The sequence below is a fragment of the Arachis stenosperma genome, chromosome 6 (assembly GCF_014773155.1).
Source record: "Arachis stenosperma cultivar V10309 chromosome 6, arast.V10309.gnm1.PFL2, whole genome shotgun sequence".
Lineage (NCBI taxonomy): Eukaryota > Viridiplantae > Streptophyta > Magnoliopsida > Fabales > Fabaceae > Arachis > Arachis stenosperma.
The window spans coordinates 32736121-32745520 of NC_080382.1; the positions used below are offsets into that span (position 1 = coordinate 32736121).

The window sequence follows — 9400 nt, forward strand, 5'->3', positions numbered from 1 at the left end:
CGGAACTGGAATAAAAGTTGGAGTTAAACGCCCAAACTGGCATGAGAACTGGCGTTTAACTCCAGAAAAGGTCTCTACACGAATTTCCTTCATTGCTCAGCCCAAGCACACACCAAGTGGGCCAGGAAGTGGATTTTTCTGTCATTTACTCATCTCTGTAAACCTTAGGATACTAGTTTACTACTTATAGGATCTTTTGACATTGTATCCGAACCTTATGACCTCATAACATTTTGTACACGTTCTTTCCACAGTATGAGCCTCTAAACCCCATGGTTGGGGGTGAGGAGCTCTGCTGTGTCTTGATGGATTAATGCAATTACTACTGTTTCTTATTCAATCATGCTTGCTTCCATTCTAAGATAACACTTGTTCTTAATCCGGATGAATGTGATGATCCGTGACAATCATCATCATTCTCAACTATGAACACGTGCCTGACAACCACCTCTGTTCTATCTTAGATTGAGTAGTTATCTCTTGGGTTCTTTAATCGAAATCTTCGTGGTATAGGCAGGACCTGATGGCAGCGTTCAAGAGAATCCGGAAGGTCTAAACCTTGTCTGTGGTATTCTGAGTAGGATTCAATGATTGAATGACTGTGACGTGCTTCAAACCTGTAACCTACTGGGCGTTAGTGACAGACGCAAAAGAGTGATTCTATTCCGGTAGGGGAGGGAACCAAACCGGTGATTGGCAGCACTGTGACAGAGTGTGTGCATTAGCTTTCACTGCGCGGATGGGAGGTAGCTGCTGACAACAGTGAGACCCTACACGAGCTTGCCATGGAAGGAGACATGCGTGTTTGATGAAGAAGACAGTAGGAAAGCAGAGATTCGGAAGATGGAGCATCTCCAAACCTCAACCCATTCTCCATTACTGCAGTACAAGTAACCATTACATGTTCTTTTGCTTCTTACAATCAATCCTGATAATTTCTGATATCCTGACTAAGATTTACAAGATAACCATAGCTTGCTTCAAGCCGACAATCTCCGTGGGATCGACCCTTGCTCACACAAGGTATTACTTGGACGACCCAGTGCACTTGCTGGTTAGTTGTGCGGGATTGCAAAAGTGTTATTGCAATTTCGTGCACCAAGTTTTTGGCGCCGTTGCCGGGGATTGTTCGAGTTTGGACAACTGACGGTTTATTTTGTTGCTTAGATTAGGATTGTTTTATTTTTGTTGGTTTAGAGTCTTTTAGTTGAGTCTAGTTTCATATTCTAAGTTTGGTGTCAATTGCATGCTTTTGTTTTTCTTTTAAATTTTCGATTTTTGCATGTTCTTAGTCCCTTTTTGATTCATAAAAATTCTAAGTTTGGTGTCCTCTTTGTGTTTTTCTCTTAAAATTTTCGAAAAATTTAGTGTTTGATTTTCTAAAAATTTTAAGTTTGGTGTCTTTTGTGTTTTTCTCTTTCCTCTTTTTAAAAATCAAATCTCTTTCATAAAAATTTTTCAATCATATCTTCTTAATTGCTATTTTCAAAATCTTTTTTTTACTAATTGATTCAGTTCTCAATTTGCTTTGATCTTATTTTATTTTTAAATTTTCGAATTTTATTTTATTTTCCTCTTATTTTATTATATTTTGATTTTTTTCGGTTATTTCAAAAAAAAAATAAAAAAATAAAAATAAACAAAATTTATCTCTTTGCAATCATTCTCATTTCCCTTTTGTCCATTATGGACTTAAGTGGAATTAATCAGTCCAAGAGGACTCTGGGGTCTTATGCTAACCCCATTACAGCTGCATATGGGAGTAGCATCTGTATACCTCCCATCAAAGCAAGAAGCTTTGAGCTAAATCCTCAACTCATTATCATAGTGCAGCAAAATTGCCAGTATTCCGGTCTTCCACAGGAAGAACCTACTGAGTTTCTGGCACAGTTCTTACAAATTGCTGACACAGTACATGATAAAGAGGTAGATCAGGATGTCTATAGACTATTACTGTTTCCATTTGCTGTAAAAGATCAAGCTAAAAGGTGGTTAAATAACCAACCTACAGCAAGCATAAAGACATGGAAACAGTTATCAGACAAATTCCTGAATCATTTCTACCCTCCAAAGAGGATGACACAGCTAAGGCTGGACATCCAAGGCTTTAAACAAGAGGATAATGAATCCCTTTATAATGCCTGGGAGAGGTATAGAGGTATGCTTAGAAAATGCCCCTCTGAAATGTTTTCAGAGTGGGTACAGTTAGACATCTTCTACTATGGGCTCACAGAAAAAGCTCAGATGTCTTTAGACCACTCAGCTGGTGGATCTATACACATGAGGAAGACAATTGAAGAAGCTCAAGAGCTTATAGACACTGTTGCTAGAAACCAATACTTATATTCTAGCAAGGAATTCGTTCCACAAGAAGAGGTCATGGCAGTAGTCACTGATCCTGATCCTCAAGAACAGATGAATGAGCTTAATCAACAATTGCTCCTGATGACAGAACAGTTAGCAGAATTTAAAGAAATGCTCCATGATACTAAGGTTGCTAACAAGAGCATAGAACTGCAGTTGAATCAAGCAAAACAGCAAATATCTAAACAAATAACAGAAGAATGTCAAGCAGTTCAACTGAGGAGTGGGAAAACACTGAATGCCACTGCTCAAAAGAGCAAGAAGTCAATTAAGGAACAGTTGACAGAGGATGACCAAGCCACTGTTCAAAATCCCTCTGAGGACAGTAAGAGCCCAGAGAGGAATATTATTGGCGTTCAAACGCCAGAAAGGGAAGGAAAGTTGGCGTTAAACGCCCATTCCTTGCCCAATACTGGCGTTCAAACGCCAGAACAGGGAGGAAAGCTGGCGTTAAACGCCCATTCCCTGCCCAGTTCTGGCGTTCAAACGCCAGAAAAGGGGGAGAAGTTGGCGTTTAACGCCCAAACTTCATCCACTCCTGGCGTTCAAACGCCCAAGGAGAATCAGACACCTGAGAGTGCTGACAGTAATCCCTCTAACAAGGCTTTTTCAACCACTTCTGTAAGGAATAAACCTGCAGCATCTAAGGTTGAAGAATATCAAGCCAAGATGCCTTATCCTCAGAAACTCCGCAAAGCGGAACAGGATAAACAATTTGCCCGCTTTGCAGACTATTTAAGGACTCTTGAAATAAAGATTCCTTTTGCAGAGGCACTTGAGCAAATACCTTCTTATGCTAAGTTCATGAAAGAGATCTTAAGTCATAAGAAGGATTGGAGAGAAACTGAAAAAGTGTTTCTCACTGAAGAATGCAGTGCAGTCATTCTAAAAAGCTTACCAGAAAAGCTTCAAGATCCTGGAAGCTTTCTGATACCATGCACATTGGAAGGCACTTACACCAAGGTAGCCTTATGTGATCTTGGAGCAAGTATTAATTTAATACCTGCATCCACTATCAGAAAGCTTGGGTTGATTGGAGAGGTCAAACCAACCAGGATATGCCTCCAACTTGCTGATGGCTCCATTAAACACCCATCAGGCATAATAGAGGACATGATTGTCAAGGTTGGGCCATTTGCCTTTCCAACTGACTTTGTGGTGCTGGAAATAGAGGAGCACAAAAGTGCAACTCTCATTCTAGGAAGACCTTTCCTAGCAACTGGACGAACTCTCATTGATGTACAAAAAGGGGAAGTAACCTTGAGAGTCAATGAGGATGAGTTCAAGTTGAATGCTGTAAAAGCAATGCAGCATCCAGACACACCAGAGGACTGCATGGACGCTGACATTATTGACTCTCTGGTAGAAGAGATCAATATGGCTGAAAGCCTAGAATCAGAGCTTGAGGACATCTTCAAAGATGCTCCAACTGATCAGGAAGAGCCAGAGGAGGCAAAGGAATTTTCGAAAATTCCTCAGGAGGAGGATAAGCCTCCTAAGCCTGAACTCAAACCATTACCACCATCCCTGAAATATGCATTTCTGGGAGAGGGTGACACTTTTCCAGTGATTATAAGCTCTGCCTTAAATTAACAGGAAGAGGAAGCACTGATTAAAGTGCTAAGGACACACAAGACAGCTCTTGGGTGGTCCATAAGTGATCTCAAGGGCATTAGCCCAGCCAGATGCATGCACAAGATCCTATTGGAGGATAATGCCAAACCAGTGGTTCAACCACAGAGGAGGCTAAATCCTGCCATGAAGGAGGTGGTGCAGAAAGAGGTCACTAAATTACTGGAGGCTGGAATTATTTATCCTATTTCTGATAGCCCCTGGGTGAGCCCTGTCCAAGTTGTTCCCAAAAAGGGAGGCATGACATGGTTCATAATGAAAAAAATGAACTGGTTCCTACAAGAACAGTCACAGGGTGGCGCATGTGTATTGACTACAGAAGACTCAATACAGCCACCAGAAAGGATCATTTTCCTTTACCATTCATAGACCAAATGCTAGAAAGACTAGCTGGCCATGACTATTACTGCTTTTTGGATGGCTACTCAGGCTACAACCAAATTGCAGTAGATCCTCAAGACCAAGAGAAAACAGCATTCACATGCCCTTCTGGCGTGTTTGCCTATAGGAGAATGCCTTTTGGTCTGTGCAATGCACCTGCAACCTTTCAGAGGTGCATGCTCTCTATCTTCTCAGATATGGTAGAGAAATTTCTGGAAGTCTTCATGGATGACTTTTCAGTATATGGAGACTCATTTAGCTCCTGTCTTAACCACCTATCACTTGTCCTGAAAAGATGCCAAGAGACTAACCTGGTTTTAAACTGGGAGAAATGTCACTTTATGGTGACTGAAGGAATTGTCCTTGGGCACAAAATTTCAAGCAGGGGGATAGAGGTGGATAAGGCAAAGGTGGAGGTAATTGAAAAATTACCACCACCTGCCAATGTTAAGGCAATCAGAAGCTTTCTGGGGCATGCAGGATTCTACAGAAGGTTTATTAAGGACTTTTCGAAAATTGCTAAACCTCTGAGTAACCTGTTAGCTGCTGACACACCATTTGTGTTTGACACACAGTGTTTGCAGGCATTTGAGACCCTGAAAGCTAAACTGGTCACAGCACCAGTCATCTCTGCACCAGATTGGGCATTACCATTTGAATTAATGTGTGATGCCAGTGATCATGCCATTGGTGCAGTGTTGGGACAGAGGCATAACAAACTTCTGCATGTCATTTATTATGCTAGCCGTGTTCTAAATGATGCACAGAAGAATTACACAACCACAGAAAAAGAGTTACTTGCAGTGGTCTATGCCATTGACAAGTTTAGATCCTACTTAGTGGGATCAAAGGTGATTGTGTACACTGACCATGCTGCTCTTAAATACTTACTCACAAAGCAGGATTCAAAACCCAAGCTTATCAGATGGGTGTTACTTCTGCAAGAGTTTGATATAGAAATAAGAGACAGAAAAGGGACAGAGAACCAAGTAGCTGATCATCTGTCCAGAATAGAACCAGTAGCTGGGGCGTCCCTCCCTTCTACTGAAATCTCTGAGACTTTCCCAGATGAGCAACTCTTTGCCATTCAGGAAGCTCCATGGTTTGCAGATATTGCAAACTATAAAGCTGTGAGGTTCATACCCAAAGAGTACAGTTATGTGCAGAGAAAGAAACTAATTTCAGATGCCAAGTACTACCTTTGGGATGAACCATATCTCTTTAAGAGATGTGCTGACGGAGTGATCCGCAGGTGTGTACCCAGAGAAGAAGCACGAAGGATCCTATGGCACTGCCATGGATCACAGTATGGAGGACATTTTGGAAGTGAGCGAACAGCCACTAAAGTTCTCCAGTGCGGCTTCTACTGGCCTACTCTCTATAAAGATTCCCGAGAGTTTGTGCGTAACTGTGACAGTTGCCAAAGAGCTGGTAACCTGCCTCACGGATATGCCATGCCTCAACAAGGAATATTAGAGATAGAATTGTTTGATGTATGGGGAATTGATTTCATGGGGCCATTCCCACCATCATACTCAAACACTTACATTCTGGTGGCAGTGGATTATGTATCTAAATGGGTAGAAGCAATTGCTACACCCACTAATGATACCAAGACTGTGCTGAAATTCCTCCAGAAAAACATTTTCAGCAGGTTTGGCGTCCCCAGAGTGCTAATCAGTGATGGGGGCACTCATTTCTGCAATAAACAGCTATACTCTGCTATGGTTAGATATGGAATCAGCCATAAAGTGGCAACTCCGTATCATCCACAGACAAATGGGCAAGCTGAAGTCTCTAACAGAGAGCTAAAAAGAATCCTGGAACGGACTGTAATGTCCCGAAGAAAGGATTGGGCAAAGAGCTTGGATGATGCTCTGTGGGCATACAGAACAGCATTCAAGACTCCTATAGGGACCTCCCCATACCAACTGGTGTATGGGAAGGCCTGTCATTTGCCAGTGGAACTGGAACATAAAGCCTACTGGGCAACCAGATTCCTGAACATGGATGCACAGTTAGCTGGTGAAAAAGATTGCTCCAGCTAATGAGCTAGAGGAGTTCAGACTCAATGCCTTTGAAAATGCTAAGATCTATAAGGAAAAGGCAAAGAAGTGGCATGACAAGAGATTGTCAACCAGAGTCTTTGAGCCAGGACAAAAAGTTCTGCTCTTCAACTCTAGGCTCAGACTGTTTCCAGGAAAACTCAAATCCCGTTGGAGGGGTCCATATGTGATTACAGGAGTGTCACCATATGGATATGTTGAGCTTCAGGATATTGATTCTGACAGGAAGTTCATTGTTAATGGACAGAGAATCAAGCATTATCTTGAAGGAAATTTTGAGCAGGAATGCTCAAAACTGAGGCTTGAGTGATTCTCAGCAGAAGTCCAGCTAAAGACAGTAAAGAAGCGCTTACTGGGAGGCAACCCAGTCATTAGGAAGTTGTATGATTAGTTCTTACAGAGGCAAGTATCAAAAATGAAGGAATTCACAGAGTTACAGAAGGATTCAGCTCAAAAAGCAGAGAAAATGAGCTTACTGGCAAAAAAACGACAGTAAGGGGCATTTTGGGCGTTAAACGCCAGAATGGGCACCATTCTGGGCGTTTAACGCCAGTAATGGTACCATTCTGGGCGTTTAACGCCAGGTGTGCAGCATCACTGGGCGTTCAGAAAAACGCCCAGTGAGGAAGGTTTTCTGGCGTTTAACGCCAGCCAGGGTACCTGGCTGGGCGTTAAACGCCCAAAAAGGGTGCCAAGTGGGCGTTAAACGCCAGAATGGGTACCATTCTGGGCGTTTAACGCCAGAAAGGTGGGGGGACCACAATTTTGTTTTCAAATCAGATTCTTTCAAACTTTCCTTTTCTCACCCATACTTTTCTACAAAATCACACTTCAATCATTCATCACTCACTTTCAAATCTTCAAAAATCAAAACCATTTTTCAAATCTATTTCAAAATAATCTCAAATCTTCTTCAAAAACTCACCCTTTTCTCAAATATTTTCATATCTTTTCAAATTTCCTTTCAAATCTCTCTTTTGTTTTCGAAATTCTCCTCCCCCCACTCTATAAATGAACGTTCCTCACCCCTCCTTCCTCACACCATTCGAATTCTCTCCCCTCTCTCTCTCTATTATCTTCTTTCTTCTCTTTTTGCTTGAGGACAAGCAAAACCTCTAAGTTTGGTGTGCTTTTTCCGTGATCACTAAGCCAAGATTCATCAATATCATGGCTCCCAAGGGAAAACAACCAACTCAAGAGGAAAGAAAGAGACTAATCCAAGAATCTTTGGAATGAAGAGAAGTTCTTAACCAAAGAACATGAAGACCATTATCACAAATAATGGGTCTGAGGTCAGTGATCCCGGAAGTTAAATTTGATCTGAAAGAAGATGAATATCCGGAGATCCAAGAGCAAATTCGAAACAGAGGTTGGGAAGTTCTGACCAATCCTGAGACAAAGGTTGGAAGGAACATGGTTCAGGAATTCTATTCAAATCTGTGGCTACAGATAAGCAAAGAATGACTGGAACCGCTTACCATACCCACAGAACCATGGTCAGAGGGAAAGTTATGTACTTCCATCTGGACAAATAAGAGAAATCTTCAAACTACCTCAACTACAAGATGATCCTGATTCCTTTAATAGGAGGATGGTGAGAGTAGATAAGGGGTTGGATCAAGTTCTAGAGGACATATGCCTCCCTGGAACTAAGTGGATAACCAATTCTAAGGGTGTCCCAAACCAACTCAAGAGGGGAGACCTCAAACCAATTGCAAGAGTTGGCTAGACTTTATTGGGCGTTCCATATTGCCCACTAGCAACCATTCTGAGGTCACCATCAAGAGAGCAGTGATGATTCACTGCATTATGCTTGGAAAAGCAGTGGAGGTGCATCATGTGATTGCTTGTGAGATCTACACAATTGCAAATAGGAATTCCACTGTAACCAAATTGGCTTACCCAAGCTTGATCTCCTTGCTCTGTAAAGAGGCTGGGGTGAAGATAGAAGAAGATGAACTCATACCCATTGAACATCCAATCACTAAGAAGACAATGGAAGGCAAGAGAAGCAGGGCGTGAAATTCAAGTGATGAAACGCCAAAAGCTCTCCTCTCAAGCTGAGGGAGCATCCACTTCTCAAAATCAACGTGTTGAGTTCTAACTCTGTGAAAACCTCTATCATTAGGAGCCTATATTTTTCGTTTTTTTATTTATTATTTTTAGTCTCATTTATATCTATATTGCGTCTTGTTCTTAATTAATAAAATTAATAAGTTTATGCCTTAAAGCTATGAATGTCCTATGAATCCATCACCTCTCTTAAAAGAAAAATGCTTTAATCACAAAGAACAAGAAGTACAGGGTTTCGAAATTTATCTCTGAACTAGTTGAATTAGTTTGATGTGTGACAATACTTTTTGTTTTTCTGAATGAATGCTTGAACAGTGCATATGTCTTTTGAATTTGTTGTTTTAAGAATGTTAAAATTGTTGGCTCTTGAAAGAATGAGGAGAAAGAGAACTGTTATTGAGGATCTGAAAATCATCAAATTGATTCTGAAGCAAGAAAAAGCAATATTCAAAAAAAAAATTTTCGAAAAAAAAAAGAAGGAAATAAAGTTGTGATCCAAGGCAATAAGAGTGTGCTTAAGAACCCTGGACACCTCTAATTGGGGACTTTAGCAAAGATGAGTCACAATCTAAAAGGTTCACCCAATTATGTGTCTGTGGCATGTATGTATCCGGTGGTAATACTGGAAGACAGAGTGCTTTGGGCCACAGCCAGACTCATACACTAGCTATGTTCAAGAATCAATATACTTAACTAGGAGAATCAATAACATCTGAGTTCTAAGTTCTTATAGATGCCAATCATTCTGACTTCAAAGGATAGAGTGAGATGCCAAACTGTTCGGAGGCAAAAAGCTACTAGTCCCGCTCATCTAATTGGAACTATGTTTCTTTGATATTTTGGGATCTATAGTATTTCTCTTCTTTTTATCCTATTTTGATTTT

General features: G+C 41.1%; 1 pseudogene; it reads left to right on the forward strand.

Annotated features, from left to right (window-relative positions):
* The window catches only part of LOC130933415 (uncharacterized), a 35985-nt pseudogene that overhangs the window by 20894 nt on the left and 5691 nt on the right, over nucleotides 1-9400 (forward strand).